We start from the raw sequence: 17,265 nt of genomic DNA, 5'->3' as shown, positions 1-17,265 counted from the left end.
TTTGAAGTGCAGAAGCTTTTTATCTTCATGAGGTCCCAATAGTTCATTTTTGCTTTTAATTCCCTTGCCTTTGGGGATGTGTCGAGTAAGAGATTGCTACGGCTGAGGTCAGAGAGGTCTTTTCCTGCTTCTCCTCTAGGGTTTTGATGGTTTCCTGTCTCACATTCAGGTCCTTTATCCATTTTGAGTTTATTTTTGTGAATGGTGTAAGAAAGTGGTCTAGTTTCATCCTTCTGCATGTTGCTGTCCAGTTCTCCCAGCACCATTTGTTAAAGAGACTGTCTTTTTTTCCATTGGATATTCTTTCCTGCTTTGTCAAAGATTAGTTGGCCATACGTTTGTGGGTCTAGTTCTGGGGTTTCTATTCTATTCCATTGGTCTATATGTCTGTTTTTGTGCCAATACCATGCTGTCTTGATGATTACAGCTTTGTAGTAGAGGCTAAAGTTTGGGACTGTGATGCCTCCCACTTTGGTCTACTTCAAAAGTACTTTGGCTATTCGGGATCTTTTGTGGTTCCATACAAATTTCAGGATTGTTTGTTCTAGCTTCAAGAAGAATGCTAGTGCAATTTTGATTGGGATTGCATTGAATGTGTAGATTGCTTTGGGTAGTATTGACATTTTAACAATATTTATTCTTCCAATCCATGAGCATGGAATGTTTTTCCATTTCTTTGTATCTTCTTCAATTTCCTTCATAAGATTTCTATAGTTTTCTGCATACAGATCTTTTACATCTTTGGTTAGGTTTATTCCTAGGTATTTTATGCTTCTTGGTGCAATTGTGAATGGGATCAGTTTCTTTATTTGTCTTTCTGTTGCTTCATTATTAGTGTATAAGAATGCAACTGATTTCTGTACATTGATTTTGTATCCTGCGACTTTGCTGAATTCATGTATCAGTTCTAGCAGACTTTTGGTGGAGTCTGTCGGATTTTCCATGTATAATATCATGTCATCTGCAAAAAGTGAAGGCTTGACTTCATCTTTGCCAATTTTGATGCTTTGGTTTCCTTTTGTTGTCTGATTGCTGATGCTAGCACTTCCAACACTATGTTAAACAACAGCGGTGAGAGTGGACATCCCTGTTGTGTTCCTGATCTCAGGGGGAAAGCTCTCAGTTTTTCCCCATTGAAAATGATGTTAGCTGTGGGCTTTTCATAAATGCCTTTTATGATGCTTAAGTATGTTCCTTCTATCCTGACTTTCTCGAGGGCTTTTATTAAGAAAGGATGCTGAAAAAAAAAAAAGGATGCTGAATTTTGTCAAATGCTTTTTCTGCATCAATTGACAGGATCATATGGTTTTTATCTTTTATTAATGTGATGTATCCCATTGATTGATTTGTGAATGTTAAACCAGCCCTGCAGCCCAGGAATGAATCCCACTTGATCATGGTGAATAATTCTTTTTATATGCTGTTGAATTTGATTTGCTAGTATCTTATTGAGAATTTCTGCATCCATATTCATCAGGGATATTGGCCTGTAGTTCTCTTGTTTTGATAGGTCTCTGGTTTGGGAATCAAAGTAATACTGGCTTCATAGAATGAGTCTGGAAGTTTTCCTTCCCTTTCTATTTTTTGGAACAGCTTGAGAAGAATAGATATTATCTCTGCTTTAAATGTCTGGTAGACTTCCCCAGGGAAGCCACCTGGTCCTGGACTCTTATTTGTTGGGAGATTTTTGATAACTGATGCCATTTCTTCACTGGTTATGGGTCTGTTCAAGCTTTCTATTTCCTCCATTTTGAGTTTTGGAAGTGTGTGGGTGTTTAGGAATTTGTCCATTTCTTCCAGGTTGTCCAGTTTGTTGGCATGTAATTTTTCATAGTATTCCCTGATAATTGCTTGTATTTCTGAGGGATTGGTTGTAATAATTCCATTTTCATTCATGATTTTATCTATTTGGGTCATCTCCCTTTTCTTTTTGAGAAGCCTGGCTAGAGGTTTATCCATTTTGTTTATTTTTTAAAAAAACAACTCTTGGTTTCATTGATCTGCTCTACAGTTTTTTTAGATTCTATATTGTTTATTTCTGCTCTGCTCTTTATTATTTCTCTTCTGCTGGGTTTGGAGTGTCTTTGCTGTTCTGCTGCTATTTCCTTTAGGTGTGCTGTTAGATTTTGTATTGGGGGTTTTTCTTGTTTCTTGAGAGAGGCCTGGATTGCAATGTATTTTCCTCTCAGGACTGCCTTTGCTGCATCCCAAAGCATTTGGATTGTTCTATTTTCATTTTTGTTTGTTTCCATATATTTTTTAATTTCTTCTCTAATTGCCTGGTTGACCCATTCATTCTTTAGTAGGGTGTTCTTTAACCCCCATGCTTTTGGAGGTTTTCCAGCCTTTTTCCTGTGGTTGATTTCAAGCTTCATAGCATTGTGGTCTGAAAGTATGCATGGTATGATTTCAATTCTTGTATACTTATGAAGGGCTGTTTTGTGACCCAGTATGTGATCTATCTTGGAGAATGTTCCATGTGCACTTGAGAAGTAAGTATATTCTGTTGCTTTGGGATGCAGAGTTCTAAATATCTGTCAAGTCCATCTGTTCCAATGTATCATTCAGGTCCCTTGTTTCTTTATTGATCCTGTGTCTAGGTGATCTATCCATTACTGTAAGTGGAGTATTAAAGTCCCCTGCAATTACCACATTTTTATCAATAAGGTTGCTTATGGTTGTGATTGTTTCATATATTTGGGGTCTCCCATATTCGGCGCATAGGCATTTATAATTGTTAGCTCTTCCTGATAGATAGATCCTGTAATTATTATATAATGACCTTCTTCATCTCTTGTTACAACCTTTAATTTAAAATCTAGTTTGTCTGATATAAGTATGGCTACTCCAGCTTTCTTTTGACTTCCAGTAGCATGATAGATAGTTCTCCATCCCCTCACTTTCGATCTGAAGGTGTCCTCAAGTCTAAAATGAGTCTCTTGTAGATAGCAAATAGATGGGTCTTGTTTTTTTTTATCCATTCTGATACCCTATGTCTTTTGTTGGAGCATTTAGTCCATTTACGTTCAGTATTATTATAGAAAGATATGGGTTTAGAGTCATTGTGATGTCTGTAGTTTTCATACTTGCAGTGATGTCTCTGGTACTTTGTGGTCCTTGCAACATTTCAGTCACAGAATCTCTCTTAGGATCTCTTGTAGGGCTGGTTTAGTGGTGATGAATTCCTTCAGTTTTTGTTTGGGAAGATCTTTATCTCTCCTATTCCTAATGACAGAGTTACTGGATAAAGGATTCTCAGCTGCATATTTTTCTGTTCATCACATTGAAGATTTCTTGCCATTCCTTTCTGGCCTGCCAAGTTTCAGTGATAGGTCTGTTACTAGCCTTATAGGTCTCCCTTTATATGTTAGAGCGTGTTTATCCCTAGCTGCTTTCAGAATTTTCTCTTTATCCTTGTGTTTTTCCAGTTTCACTATGATATGTCATGCAGAAGATCTATTCAAGTTATGTCTGAAGGGAGTTCTCTGTGCCTCTTGGATTTCAATGCCTTTTTCCTTCCCCAGATCAGGGAAGTTCTCAGCTATGATTTGTTCAAGTATACCTTCAGCCCCTTTCTCTCTTCCTCTTCTGGAATTCCTAATATATGGATTTTGTTGCATTTGATTGCATCACTTAATTCTCTAATTCTCCCCTCATACTCCTGGATTTTTATAACTCTCTTTTTCTCAGCTTCCTCTTTTTCCATAATTTTATCTTCTAATTCACCTATTCTCTCCTCTGCCTCTTCAATCCGAGCTGTGGTCACCTCCATTTTATTTTGCACTTCATTTATGGCATTTTTTAGCTCCTCATGACTATTTCTTAGTCCCTTGATCTCTGTAGCAATAGATTCTCTGCTGTCCTCTATACTTTTTCCAAGCCCAGCGATTAATTTTATGACTATTATTCTAAATTCCTGCTCTGTTATATTGCTTAAATCATTTTTTTTAACTTTTTTTTTTATTTTTGAGACAGAGAGAGACAGAGCATGAACGAGGGAGGGGCAGAGAGAGAGGGAGACACAGAATCGGAAGCAGGCTCCAGGCTCTGAGCCATCAGCCCAGAGCCCGATGCAGGGCTCGAACTCACGGACCGTGAGATCGTGACCTGAGCCGAAGTCGGACGCTTAACCTACTGAGCCACCCAGGTGCCCCTAAATCATTTTTGATCAATTTGTTAGTTGTTGCTACTTCCTGGAGTTTCTTTTGAGGAGAATTCTTCCGTTTTGTCATTTTGGATAGTCCCTGGGGTGGCTGCCAAACTGCAGGGCACTTCCCCTGTACTGTCTGGAGTAACTTGTGTTGGTGGGCAGGGCCGCAGTCAGACCTGATGTCTGTCTCCAGCCCACCACTGGGGCCACAGTCAGACTGGTGTGTACCTTATCTTCCCCTCTCCGAGGGGCAGGACTCACTGTGGAGTGGTATGGCCCCTGTCTGGGCTACTTGCACACTGCCAGGCTTGTGGTGCTGCTTTGATGGGATCTGGTGTATTAGCCAGGGTGGATCCGCAAGGTGCACAGGGGCAGGAGGGGCAGGCTTAGCTCTCTTGGCCCTTGGTGGTCCCCTGCGGGAGGGGCCCTGTGGCACCGGGAGGGAGGCCGACCCGTCGGGGGGATGGATCCACAGAAGCACAATGCTGGGTGTTTGCACGGTGCAAGCAAGTTCGCTGAACTGGTTCCCTTCGGGGTTTTGGCTGGGGGATGGGCGAGGGAGATGGCACTGGCCAGCGCCTTTGTTCCCCGCTGAGCTGAGCTCTGTCGTCCGGGGATCAACACCTCTCCACCTCTCCCTCCCGGTGTCCTCTTGCCCTCCCACTCTCCTAGCAGAGCTGCTGACTTTTAACATTCCAGATGTTAAGTCCCGCTGGCTGTCAGAACTCACGCAGTCCGGCCCCTCTGCTTTTGCAAGTCAGGCTCGGGGATTCCGCCTTGCCAGGCGGGCTGCCCCTCCACCACCCTGGCTCCCTCCCGCCAGTCCGTGGAGCGCGCACCGCCTCTCCGCCCTTCCTACCGTCTTCCGTGGGCCTCTCGTCTGCACTTGGCTCTGGAGACTCCGTTCTGCTACTCTTCTGGCGGTTTTCTGGGTTATTTAGGCAGGTGTGGGTGGAATCTAAGTGAACCGCAGGACGCGGTGAGCCCAGCGTCCTCCTACGCCGCCATCTTCCGAAGTTCTCCAGCCGGCTCCCCGGAGGCAGCCACCAGCCACCGCTCCGCAGCCGGCTCCACTCTCCTCAGCCTTGCTCCTCTCAGTATTTTTAAAATTAGAAACATAAAATTGGTTCAGAGCAGACTGGAAAATAGGAAAAGGTAAAAAAAAAAAAAATTCTTCACATTATCACTGTGCAGTGGCAAGCAGGAGAAACAGTTTGGAATAGAGTTCTTTAGACTTTTTTGTGCATGTGCATAGATATGATTTCCCTCCAAAATATATAATAAAGTACCTCCCTTATTAAGATGGATTCTTTTAATCCACTTAGCGATGTATTCTAAACTCTACACACATCAAAAACTGTATTATCCCACAACGTGGTATTTTTAAATGGCTTTAAATTTTTTTACTGCACAAATTGGTTAGTTTAACCTGTTCTCTAAAGTTGCACATTTAGGCTGATTTCTATTTTTATGATATTAAAAAATATATATGTGTATATTAATATATATATATTAAACATATATATGTTATATATATTAAACATATATTATTAACATATATTAAATATAAATATATTAATTAAATATAAATATATTTATAATTAATAAATATATTAATTAATTAAATATAAATATATTAAAATTAAAATATATATTATATATTAAACATATATTATAAACACATATATGTTAAATATATATATTTAACATATATTAAAACATATATGTACATATACATATATATGTACATATATATACATATATACTGCAATAAACATCTGTAAACACATGAATACATTTTAATATAAGATAAATTTCTAGCTACAATTTCTGGGCTAAAGTGTATGTACATTTTTAAGACTTCTAAAACATTTTACCTAATTGTTCTTAGAAAGGTTATACAAATTTTCTTTCCCACCAAAAGTATGAGTGTGTAATTTTCCTCAAGCCATTGCCAAATGGAAGAGTGTTGTTCTAAATCTTGACCAAATTGACAGATTAGTTAAACAGGGATTGTCTAAGTGGTCTTATTTCATTACTGGTGAGATTGGACATGTTTTCAGTTTGTGCTATTTTGTGTTTTCTTATCACGTGTATTTTTTTTTTTAATTTTTTTTTCAATGTTTTATTTATTTTTGGGACAGAGAGAGACAGAGCATGAACGGGGGAGGGTCAGAGAGAGAGGGAGACACAGAATCGGAAACAGGCTCCAGGCTCTGAGCCATCAGCCCAGAGCCCGACGTGGGGCTCGAACTCACGGACTGCGAGATCGTGACCTGGCTGAAGTCGGACGCTTAACCGACTGCGCCACCCAGGCGCCCCTTATCATGTGTATTTTTAATGGAACTGGTCTGTTCATGTCTTTTGCCCATTAATGGGGTCTTCATCTTACTGATTTGTGAAGTGATTTTTACATATTAAAAAGATAAATTGTTTGGTTGTCCTATTTGTTGCAAAAATTTCCTTCCATCGTAATTTATATTTTGATTTAGTTATGGGGAGTTAAATTCAGAAGTGTGAATTGTTCTTATCTGCAGATTTTCCTAACTTTATTTTTTCTGTTAGTGCTAGGCCTGTAAAGTTTCTTCCTCCAATATTAAAGATTATATGAATATTCAAATACAGTTTCTTCTTTAGTATGACTTTTTTTACTCTAATCTTCAATCCACTAGAATTTATTTTGATAGATCTCATGGCATAATGTTCAATTACCTTTATTTTCACAGGATGAGAAGTTTAGAAACTTGGAGGTACCAAAAGGCAGAGGTGCTACATATGGAAAAGATGGCCTAATGTGGTGAGAAGGTCTGAGTTCTGTGTTCCGGTCTCATGTCAGGTATGCCTGAATGTATGTTTCTTACATACAGGCAAGTTTCTTAACCTGTCTGTAAGTTTCAAATAAGCCTGTAGAGTTGCCATGAAGGTGAAATAATACTTTTAAAAATAGGAGTACTATTTGTTGTGTCATCTTCAATTTCTTTCTTCAGTAATTTATAGTTTTCAGAGTACAGGTCTTTTATCTGTTTAGTTAGGTTTATTCCTACGTATCTTAATATTTTTGGTGGAATTGTAAATGGAATTGTTTTCTTAATTTCTCCTGCTTTGTTCTTGGTGTACAGAAATGCAACAGATTTCTGTACATGGATTTTGTATCCTATGACTCTACTAAATTTGTTTCAGTTCCAGCAGCTTTTTGATATGAAAGTTTTACTTCTTCCTTACCCATTTGGATGCCTTTTGTTTATTTTTGTTGTCTGATGGCTGTGATGAGAGTGGACATCCTTATCTTGTTCCTGACCTTAGAGGAAAAGATCTCAATTTGTCCCCATTGACGATGATATTAGCTGTGGGTTTTTCATATATGGCCTTTATTTTGCTGAGGTATGTTCCCTCTAAACCTATTTCGTTGTGGGTTTTTAATCGCAAATCGATGTACTTTGTCAAGTGCTTTTTCTGTATCTATTGTAATGATCATATGGTTCTCATCCTTTCTCTTACTGAGGAGATGTATCATGTTGATTTTTTGGTGAATATTGAACCACCCTGTCAACCCAGGATTAATTCCCACTTGAACATGGTTAATGATTTTTTTAATGTACTGTTGAATTAGGTTTGCTAGTATTTTATTGAAGATAAACATTTAATATTTGTGTAATTTGGCTATACTGGAAAAATCTCATTTTTGAGAAATTTTGAAAGTTTTTAAAAATATATATATATATTTAATTTTAGAGCACGAATGGGGGAGAGGGGCAGAGGGAAAGAAAGAATCTTTAAGCAGGCTCCATGCTCAGCACAAAGCCCAACACAGGGCTTGATCCACAATCCAGGGATCATGACCTGAGCCCAAGTCAAGAGTCAGACACTCAACCAACTGAGCCACCCTGACACCCCAACTTTGGAAGTATTAAAAAAAAGCGGCTCTCGGGCACCTTGCTTGGTCAGCCGGTTAAGCGTCTGACTACGGCTCAGGTCATGATCTCATGGTTCATGGGTTTGAGCCCCACGTCAGGCTCTGAGTCTGGAGCCTGCTTCGGATTCTGTGTGTCTCTCTCTGCTTTCCCTCGCTGTGTGCACGTGCGCGCGCGCTCTCTCTCTCTCTCTCAAAAATAAAAATAAACATTAAAAAAAACATTTAAAGGGCTCTCAGAAAAATATAAATATGATTACATGTATTTCAGGGATAAGTGTGTGTATCCTTAATATATCAAAACAAATTAGTTCAGTGGGAAGATTCTCTTAAGTAAATCAATTTTACGTTATTAAGGTACCTACTCCCCCCACATAAAATGCTGTTTTCCTGAAAAAAATAAAATAAAAAAGTATTTTTCTGTTATGGGTACAGTCCTTTGTTTTCCCCTCCCCAATGGAGGAAATGCTATTAGTATCAAGCCATTTTAACTCCTGTTCGGTACTACTAAAAAAGTCATTTTTGTGTTTATTTTAAAAGAACTATGCCCTTAAAAAAGAAAAAGAATCCTATGAGGAAATATTTTAAGTTTTAGTCTACTAATAGATGTTTCCGAAAGCAATAGCCTCCTGAAAAACACACCTTAATGGAGGAGGGGAGACATCTGGTGGATGCCAGTTAGAAAGAGAACCCAAGACTCACTGGATACCAGGCCCTTAGTGAGGTGTTATGTTGTTTTTTCCATGTGTCTCCGTAAGACAATAACAAGTAAACTGACAGAGGAAAAGGACATTAAAGATATTAATGTCTACTGATTTGCCTTCATTAACAGCGTTTAAAATTATTTTAAATGAGATTGAGTTTAAAAAGTTTATATGTATATATTTTTCTTTTTAGCATATTCCTCTAAATTTTTTAATATCACTTTAGCCCTGACGCACGTATTAACACAGCTTTTTGAAAATACAAACTATTACGAGGTATTCAAGGATATGAAGGAAAAGCTTTCTCAATCTATTTTTTGTATCACTGTTGGCATTTTCTGTCAAAGTTTAAGGTGCACACAGAGCAAAAGCAATCCATTTCTAGGATAGTATGTCACTCATACACTGGCAAAAGTATACAAAGTTAAGTTTATTAATAAACCATGTTTATTAAGCATTGTTTGCAAAGGACAAAACCTAGGAACCACTTAGATTTCTACTGCTAGGAGAGTAAATAAATTAGACAATGTCAACATCGTGAAACCCAGCATCACAAAGACTGAGATCTATGTTACCATTAAGCTGTTTTCTGAACGTATTACAGTATTAAATCATTCACATAAAAAGGATATGTCATGTGAATAATTGCTTAGGAGTTCACAGAATACATATTTTAACTGAATGACCAATGATCATGAGTTATAATCTGTATTTAGCTAATGCTAAGGCCAAACCAAATTCATTCTCACCATTAAGAGAATGAACTTCTGGGATAAAAACAAAAATCTGATTCAAAAGTAATAATTTGAATTCTTGCTATTAAAGTTTTAGTAGGTGTTGGTCTTGCCCTGTGGATTCAACTTTTTTTGCAACACTCTATTTCATGCCTTCGAGATTTCATACTCTGTAACGGACAATGCAGCTTATTAAAATGTATTTATGGAGAATTATATTTATCATGATAAATCGCCAAAGTTCTAATGTTTACTTCATACTGATTATATTTATTTTAAATATAATGATATTTGCTCCAATAACATTGCAGTTTGAAATGCTATACTGTTTCATTGAACATTGTTCTCATTAAATCCTACTCTCAACCTGGCAAACTACCTCCATGTTTCCAATTTCAACACCTTCTTGAAGTCTTCCCTTATTCCTCTTGTGTTCTTATATGGCACTCCTAGAAGCTTTGTTATAGCTTGGCTTCTACTACACTCATTAGTTATTTACATATATATTTTCCTGATGGTCTGTAAGGGGTCTATTCAGTTTTTGACCCAGACCTCTAACAGTTACTTGTTGGATGAATGAAAAAAAGAAGAAAACATTTCCTTACACTGATTCAAAATCTCCAAGAAAAACCCAACTTGATTACATTTCCCAGCTTCTTTGCGGCAAGGGTAGACACGTGACTGTGTCCTAGCAGGCAGAAATGATGCGCACCACTTGCAGGCTGGGCCCCTGAAAACCTTCACGTGCACCCCTTGGGGCTCTTTTCACTCCTGGCTGATTGGGCTGTCCACCCCCACGTGAGCTTGGAAGCCATGTGATGGGAGAGCTGCTGTCAGCCTAGTCAGCCCCTGCTGACTTAGAACCGTCCCCTGCTGTTTTACGACTGAGAAAAAAACTCGCATTAAGCCAAAATAGGTTTGCATCTATTTTGTACTGTGGCCTAGCCAACCCTAATATACTGGTCAAAGAGGAATTTGACCAAGTCTAAATGATTTAGTTCTCTTTCCTAATTCGGGCCAAGTTAGAGATGATGTCTAGGAATCTGTCCATTTATTTAGCCAGAATCGATTGACTACCACCAGCTGCCACATTCTGTGCTTTATGCTGAAGATACAACAGTAAACAAAGAAGGCATGGATCCCGCCTCCGTGCGCCATACAGAATAGTGGAAACGACAGACGAATAAGCAAGACACAAAAAGTAGTTTTAAGTTGTGATAAGTGCTATGAAGGAAATAAACAACATTTGAAGATAGAAAATAAACGTCATGAAGGGGATTTTCAACAGGTAAACGTTTAGGAAAGACCTCCCCGAGAAGGTCATATTGAAGCCAAGATGACGAGGACGAGGAGTTGATGGGCCCAAAGATGAGGAGAGCCCATCCATGTGAAGACTGGAGTTAAAATCATTCCAGGCAGAAGGAGTTTCAAGCAAAGGTTGTAGCATGAGAAATGTTCGCAAGTTTGAGGCCCTAAACAAGGCTGATGTGGCACATGGAATGAGAGATGATGTTGAGCTGAGCAAAGCTGAACTGCGGAGTGGTTTTCAGCCAGGTAAATGTGCCAGCATTCTGGCTCCCTGCTCGTAAATCTACTGTTGGACTAATTGGACAAGGATACTCATATCTTCTGTTTGCTTTACCCAATTATTCTGTCCTATGTAGGCAGATGTCACCGAGGGAGAGACACACAGGGCCAAAAGCCAGAGTGGCCCAATGTATTTGATTTCTTTCTTTTTTTTTTTCAATTAAGGGCCATCTGGGTTACTAAACTAATTTTATAAAACAGAAAAGGAGTTCTCCATGAAAATATTTTTACTCTTTTTTTATGTGTAGTCTTTTATATAAACTCCACTGATTAGAGTTAATCATTCAGAAATCTGAATAAATACATTGCCTCTTCCATGAGTTAGATCATTACATCATTATAATTTACTGATAGAAAAGTATCACTTGTTTTAATTACTGTGACTCTTATTTAATTACCCAAAGATAACATCATCCATAAAAGATATTGAAGCTTTATTCATTTTTTAAATGTGCCTATGACTTCCCATATCTACAGCATTCATTTCAATGATTTTCTTCAATGTGTCCCACCCTAGGATAGCCTCAGTGCTGCTGTGACAAATTGTCTTGCCGGTAGCTACGTGGGTAATGGTCTCCATAGATTTCTCAGTTTTATGCACACTGTGTTACCTAAAGGATTCTTCACTCAATGTCATGTGTCAAGGACACCTATTATAAAAGCCATGGGATATCATTTAAGCAGCTTTATGTAGATTGAAAAGACCATCTTCCATCTTGGAAATAGACCTCAGGCTTCTTTCTGTTAATTAATCTTTCCCATCGACAAGAACATTTTGAAAAAGCATCAGCAGGTTGCTGGGCAAATTCAGGAGCTACAGAGCTTCTGGCCCAGCACCCTAATGGATCCGGGTGTTGACTGCCTCAGGGTTGTTGCGCTGCACCTTACCTCAAAAGTGAAATCACCATGTACAAGAGAGCCACTGCCTTGGCCTCCACAAATTGTTTCTTGGTAATTTTGTTCTGGCAATGGCTTGTTCCTTGGCTTTTAAAGCGATACAAACCCCATTAAGCATCTCCCAGTTGTGTGAGACCACAGGAAATAAAGCATCTTGGTTTTCATTTTTTTTTTTTTTTTAATATCATGGCATGCTGAGAACTGCTTTACTAAAGTAAATCAGGGTTTTGTTTCATGGATTGTCAGTCCAGCATTCTGCATCAAAAGTAATGTGAAATAATATGTGCTTTATGTGAAATATTTAGCCCTATGCCAGGCATACAATGAACATGTAATAAGTAGCAGCTGTCTCTGTGATACTGTTATTATCTGCTCTTACAAAATCTGTTAGTGACTGATGGCTTGAGCTTCAAACCTACATCAATCAATTGAATTAACAGATGTTTATTGAGAATAGAACATGACTAGTTGCTAATTCAGTGGATAACCAGAAAGCGTTATAGTCAGAGAGGGACATAGGTAATAGGGTAACATGCATACATGTAGCATTTAAGTCAGGATTGTAAGGGTTTAGATTTTCACAGGCAGAAGTTTGCCTTCTTTTCATCTCTTCACAAATTATATTTATTTTGACAAGTTATAAACCTGCGAGGAAGCAACACCTGTTTTTCTTGACCTAGAATCCCCCATCGTCATAATTTGATTGCATTTGCTTTATATTCAGGCTTTTTTTTTTTTTCCTGAACTCTTTGCAAATAAGTTGCAGATATCCTGACACTTTACCCTTGATATTTCAGCAGGCCTCTCCAAAGAGATATTCACAGTAGCATTACTTTACTCAAGGATATTTAAAAACACTGCCATAACATCATCTGCTATACAGTCCATCTTTAAATTGTTCCAATTGTCCCCAAACTGGTTTTCATAGCTTTTATTTTTGATCCAGGACATAATCAATAAACAAGCATTCAGTTATTAGCAGGGTTGAATCTCCAGGCCCAGAAGATTTCCACAAAAGTAGAAACTCTTGATATCATTTTCTACACATGGAGGGATGGGCGCTTCATCAATCCTTAAATTAACCATTTTGGGTAGTAAACAAATCCTCATAATTGAATTCTCACTTGATAAGACTTTCTATTAAAATCAAGCAGGATATTAAAACAATTACTCATATAGTTCACTTTTTAAAAGAAAAAATGCTTCATGCTAATTTCCTGATAATTGGGGGATAAGGAGGAAAAGGGGGGGGGCACAAGTGATTGCTTTCCTTTAATTATCTGCAAAATTGCTTCCATTCTCCAGGATGCTTTGTCACTGATGATGTGGACTTAGCATTACGCAGGGAATACAGGTGGCTCATAGGTAAATATTGTTTTTCTACATTCTGTGGTTCATTTGGAATAGTTAGAAACATAGAGACCTATTTCTTTTCTCTGCGTGTGTTTTTGTTTGTAGCAGATAGATCACATCTCTTTGGAAATAATTAGATTAAGTTATAATGCTCCACAGCTGCTGAGTTATTAGCCAAATGCTCACCAAATGGGATCTCTCATTAGGACTCGTGAACAGGTAATCTTTTTTGATAAATGAACTTGTAATTTTCATAACCATTTACACAATACACAGATATCTTCTTTTATATTGATTTCTAATGTCTTGGCACTTAGGATGCTATATTTGATTCTCCCTTTTAAAGGATGTAAAATCATTACTGATACTTGATTAAGTTCCTTCTCAAGGTGGCACAGGATCCTCTAGGAATTAGGTACTGTGGATACTGATACTTCATGCATTAAGACTCAAATATTTTTTCCTAGTCTTAACTTCAAAGGGAAGTCACATCTTCTGATGAGTGGCTTGATATTTTTACCATTATGCAAACTCTGATGATAATTGTTATCCACATAAAAATAGTTCTCATGTTTTTATTTAACCAAAGTGGCTGAATAGGAGTTGAAATTAAGTTAACAAATGAACACAGGTGAAGGCATTCATTTTTACCTGCATCTGAGCCGGAGCCATCCAAATGGCTCCCTGATAGCAATCTAGGAACTTTAGGATGATGCGATCGTTGTCTTGATGAACTGAGAGAGTTCCAATATCTTCTGGCATTGCAAGTAGAAAAAGCTTGCCTCGTTTACAGGAGTTAACAAATACACCTGCAGCATCTCCATGTTTTTTCTTCATTAAAAAACAGTATTGAAATTAGAACCCTCCTACACTGCTGGTGAGAATGTAAAATGATGCAGATGTCTGGAAGTTTCCAAAAAGGGGAAACAAAGAGTTACCACATGACCTGAAATCCCACTCCTAGGTATATACCCAACAGAAATGAAAACATGTGTCCACAGAAAAACTTGTTTGTATCATTCAAAGCAGCATTATTCAGAATAGCCAAAAATGGAAACAACACAAATGCTTATCAACGGATGAATGAAAACCTAAAATTTGGAAGAGCCATACAGAGGAATGTTACTTGGCCATAAAAATAAGTGTAGTTCTAATTCATGCTCCATCATGGATGCACCTTGAAAACATTATACAACGTGAAAGATGCCACTTACAAAAGAATCATATTTTATGATTCTACTTCTATTAAATGTCCAGAATAGGCAATTCTATGAAGACATAAAGTAAATTAAAAAATTGCTCTTAGGGCTGGAAAAGTTGGGGGCATAGGGTAGGGATTGCTGACGAGTACAGGGCTTCTTATTAGAGCAGTGAAAATGTTCTGAGGTAGATTCTGAAATAGGTTACACAACTTTGTGAATATACTAAAAACCGTTGAAGTGTATATTTTAAATGGATCACTTGAGTGGTGTGTGAATTACATCTCAAAAAATGTTTTATGTGTACAAATATATTTCTCTAATGAATTGATATGTTACATTATTTTAATACATAGCATAGTATCTTATATGTGATTGTGTATATGATATGTATGTCCTTTCTGTGGAAGGAGAAGTTGGCTTTATTTTCATAAAGCCACAAGGACAATGCAAAAATTACTCCATAATTGTTACTACTTTTGGAAAAGTATTTTTGAAAGATCCTATTCGTCGTATTTCACCAATTAGTATCTGACAATAGACAAAAACAAAATATTATGGTTAATATATCTGTGTCTATCATAATATTAATGAGGCATAGATAAGTCATAGTGTATATGGCCTGGGGAACACTTCCTCCTCAACAACAATGAATCAGGTTGAAATCACTCTTCTTATAGGCTCTGAGTTCCAGAATATCCTTGGAACGCACTAGCCTTTGCTAATGTGACTCATTTACTAAACAAATATATTAGGAATAAAAATTACATCTACAGTAATGCTCTATTGGAATCTCTTTTTTCTATTGCTTTAAAGACACTTTTGATGATTTGTGGCGTTTTGATCACTCTCTGAAATAGAATAATTCTGTTAAAAAAATCCTGAGTTAATTTTTTTTTCCAGCTCAAATTTGATCCACGGCTCCAGGAAAATGAAAGGGAGAGGAAACTAATAGCTCTTTTGTGTCACTTTCCTCCTCCTTCTAGGTTTTTAGACGCTAGAGGGAACATGGGGAATGGGTGATGGCAGCAACAAATACTTATTTCACGGGGTATGAAATGGCATAGTTTGTGATTATTCTTGTCTAGGTTGCTTTAAGTTGTATCTATTCTTTGGCAAGCATCCAAATGTCCACTCTCTCATCAGACACAGGAATGATTTCAGGGAACATCACAATATTCCAAGTTGTATCAGTTGGGACAGGCTGGCTGGTGCCACAGTACAAACAACCCTATAAAATTAGTGGCTTAAAATGAGAAAGTGTTTTGTTTTTTGTTTTTTTTTCTGCTCCTGGTATATGTCTATCACACATATCTTGCGCAGAAGTTAGGGCTTCTACTCCAAATCTGCTCACTGACTCTCGCCGATTGTATCTTAAAGATGATCTCCATTGCAGAAAGTCCTGGTGGGTATGGCTCCTACAATGAATGTTTTAAAATGGAAGTGAGATCTGTAACTTCTGCTCACAACTCGTGGGCCTGAATAAGGCTTATACACTCACCCTACCTTGAAGAGGACAAGTGTAACCTTGTCACGTCTGGAAATATTTGGCAAACGTATAGCATGGGAGTTGTGGTTCCCACTCTGTCCATTCCATCACCAGCATCTCACCATTACCAGCCTCTAGCTGTTGGAGTCCCTTTATCCAGAAGCAGGACATCTTGCATGGGGCACAGATGATGGGTTCGTGCCTGGCTACCCTCTGTGGTGTCCATTGAGAAGTTCAGGCATCCTTTGTCACATACGATGTATGGAAATATTCCATGTGTCTGAGTGACCACGTATGTCATTGTGGACGCAAGCTGTGGCAAGCTTGGTGATGCACCACCTGGCATTTACTCCCCCTCTTTCCATCTTTCCTTCCCTTTGCCCTCACTCCTATTGCCTTGAGGTTGAACCGCTAGGTAAGGCTTTAACACTTCATCTTTGCCTCTAGAGAATTGAGCTCAGACGAGTAGTTATCCTTGGGAGAAAAGCGCAAATAGTGACTTGGAAAAACCACAAGATGGAATTTCAGACAGGCTGGTAATATTCTACTTCTTGGCTTTGGGAGGTTACAGTGTGTTCAATAACTGATTAAACCGCACATTTGTATTTTGTGTACTCTTCTAAATGTATTTTTTTTAAACTTGAAATCTTATGGAAAAAGAATCCTTGACATTATATTTTATCTAAAGCTGCCACAGAGTCAAATCCTAAAATTGGAGCAGAGGAGCAATGGAAAAGGAATTAGAAGTGAACTGAGTAGACTAAGCCCTACTTCTTTGAGAACCTGAGCTCTTAAAATCTTCCCTGTTCTTCCCTTCCTTTAGTGACACTATTTCCTCTATTTCACAGCCGAGGCACTGGAAGCCCAAAGAAGGAACATCAAATACTACATCCCGCAGATTTTCATGGCAGAAGGTAAGAACAGTCTTTGGTGGGACCAAATGATCCCATTTCCTTATTCCATAATTAGCATCGTTCACGAACCTGAAACATGCAATAATCCTAGTTAAAATCCAACTGCGCTCGTAGCATTTTGTGATTTTTGCCTGAGTCTGTTTAACAAAGTGTTACAACTTCAGGAAGGGCTATGAGTAATACCTATATTAGAGCATAAAAGATATAAGATCTAAAGTTGTCATTGCTATAAAAATACAAAATACCCAGTGATGCGTAAAGCAGATTGCACTGCTCTGCCACTTGCTATAATTGCCTTTCATAAGCTCTTTTTCTCATCAGTTGGAGC

General features: G+C 38.1%; 1 long non-coding RNA gene across 1 annotated transcript; it reads left to right on the top strand.

Moving 5' to 3' along the window:
• Positions 1-6,907: 6,907 nt before the first annotated feature.
• LOC121032630 (uncharacterized) lies at positions 6,908-16,937 on the top strand. Its single transcript, XR_005791398.1, has 3 exons — positions 6,908-6,986; positions 13,288-13,347; positions 16,872-16,937. It is a non-coding gene; the product is annotated as an uncharacterized LOC121032630 (long non-coding RNA).
• Positions 16,938-17,265: the final 328 nt, after the last annotated feature.

Source organism: Herpailurus yagouaroundi, unplaced genomic scaffold (genome assembly GCF_014898765.1).
Source record: "Herpailurus yagouaroundi ecotype Mexico unplaced genomic scaffold, PumYag 142, whole genome shotgun sequence".
In the NCBI taxonomy this organism is placed as follows: Eukaryota; Metazoa; Chordata; class Mammalia; order Carnivora; family Felidae; genus Herpailurus; species Herpailurus yagouaroundi.
This window is presented reverse-complemented; position numbering and strand designations above follow the sequence as displayed.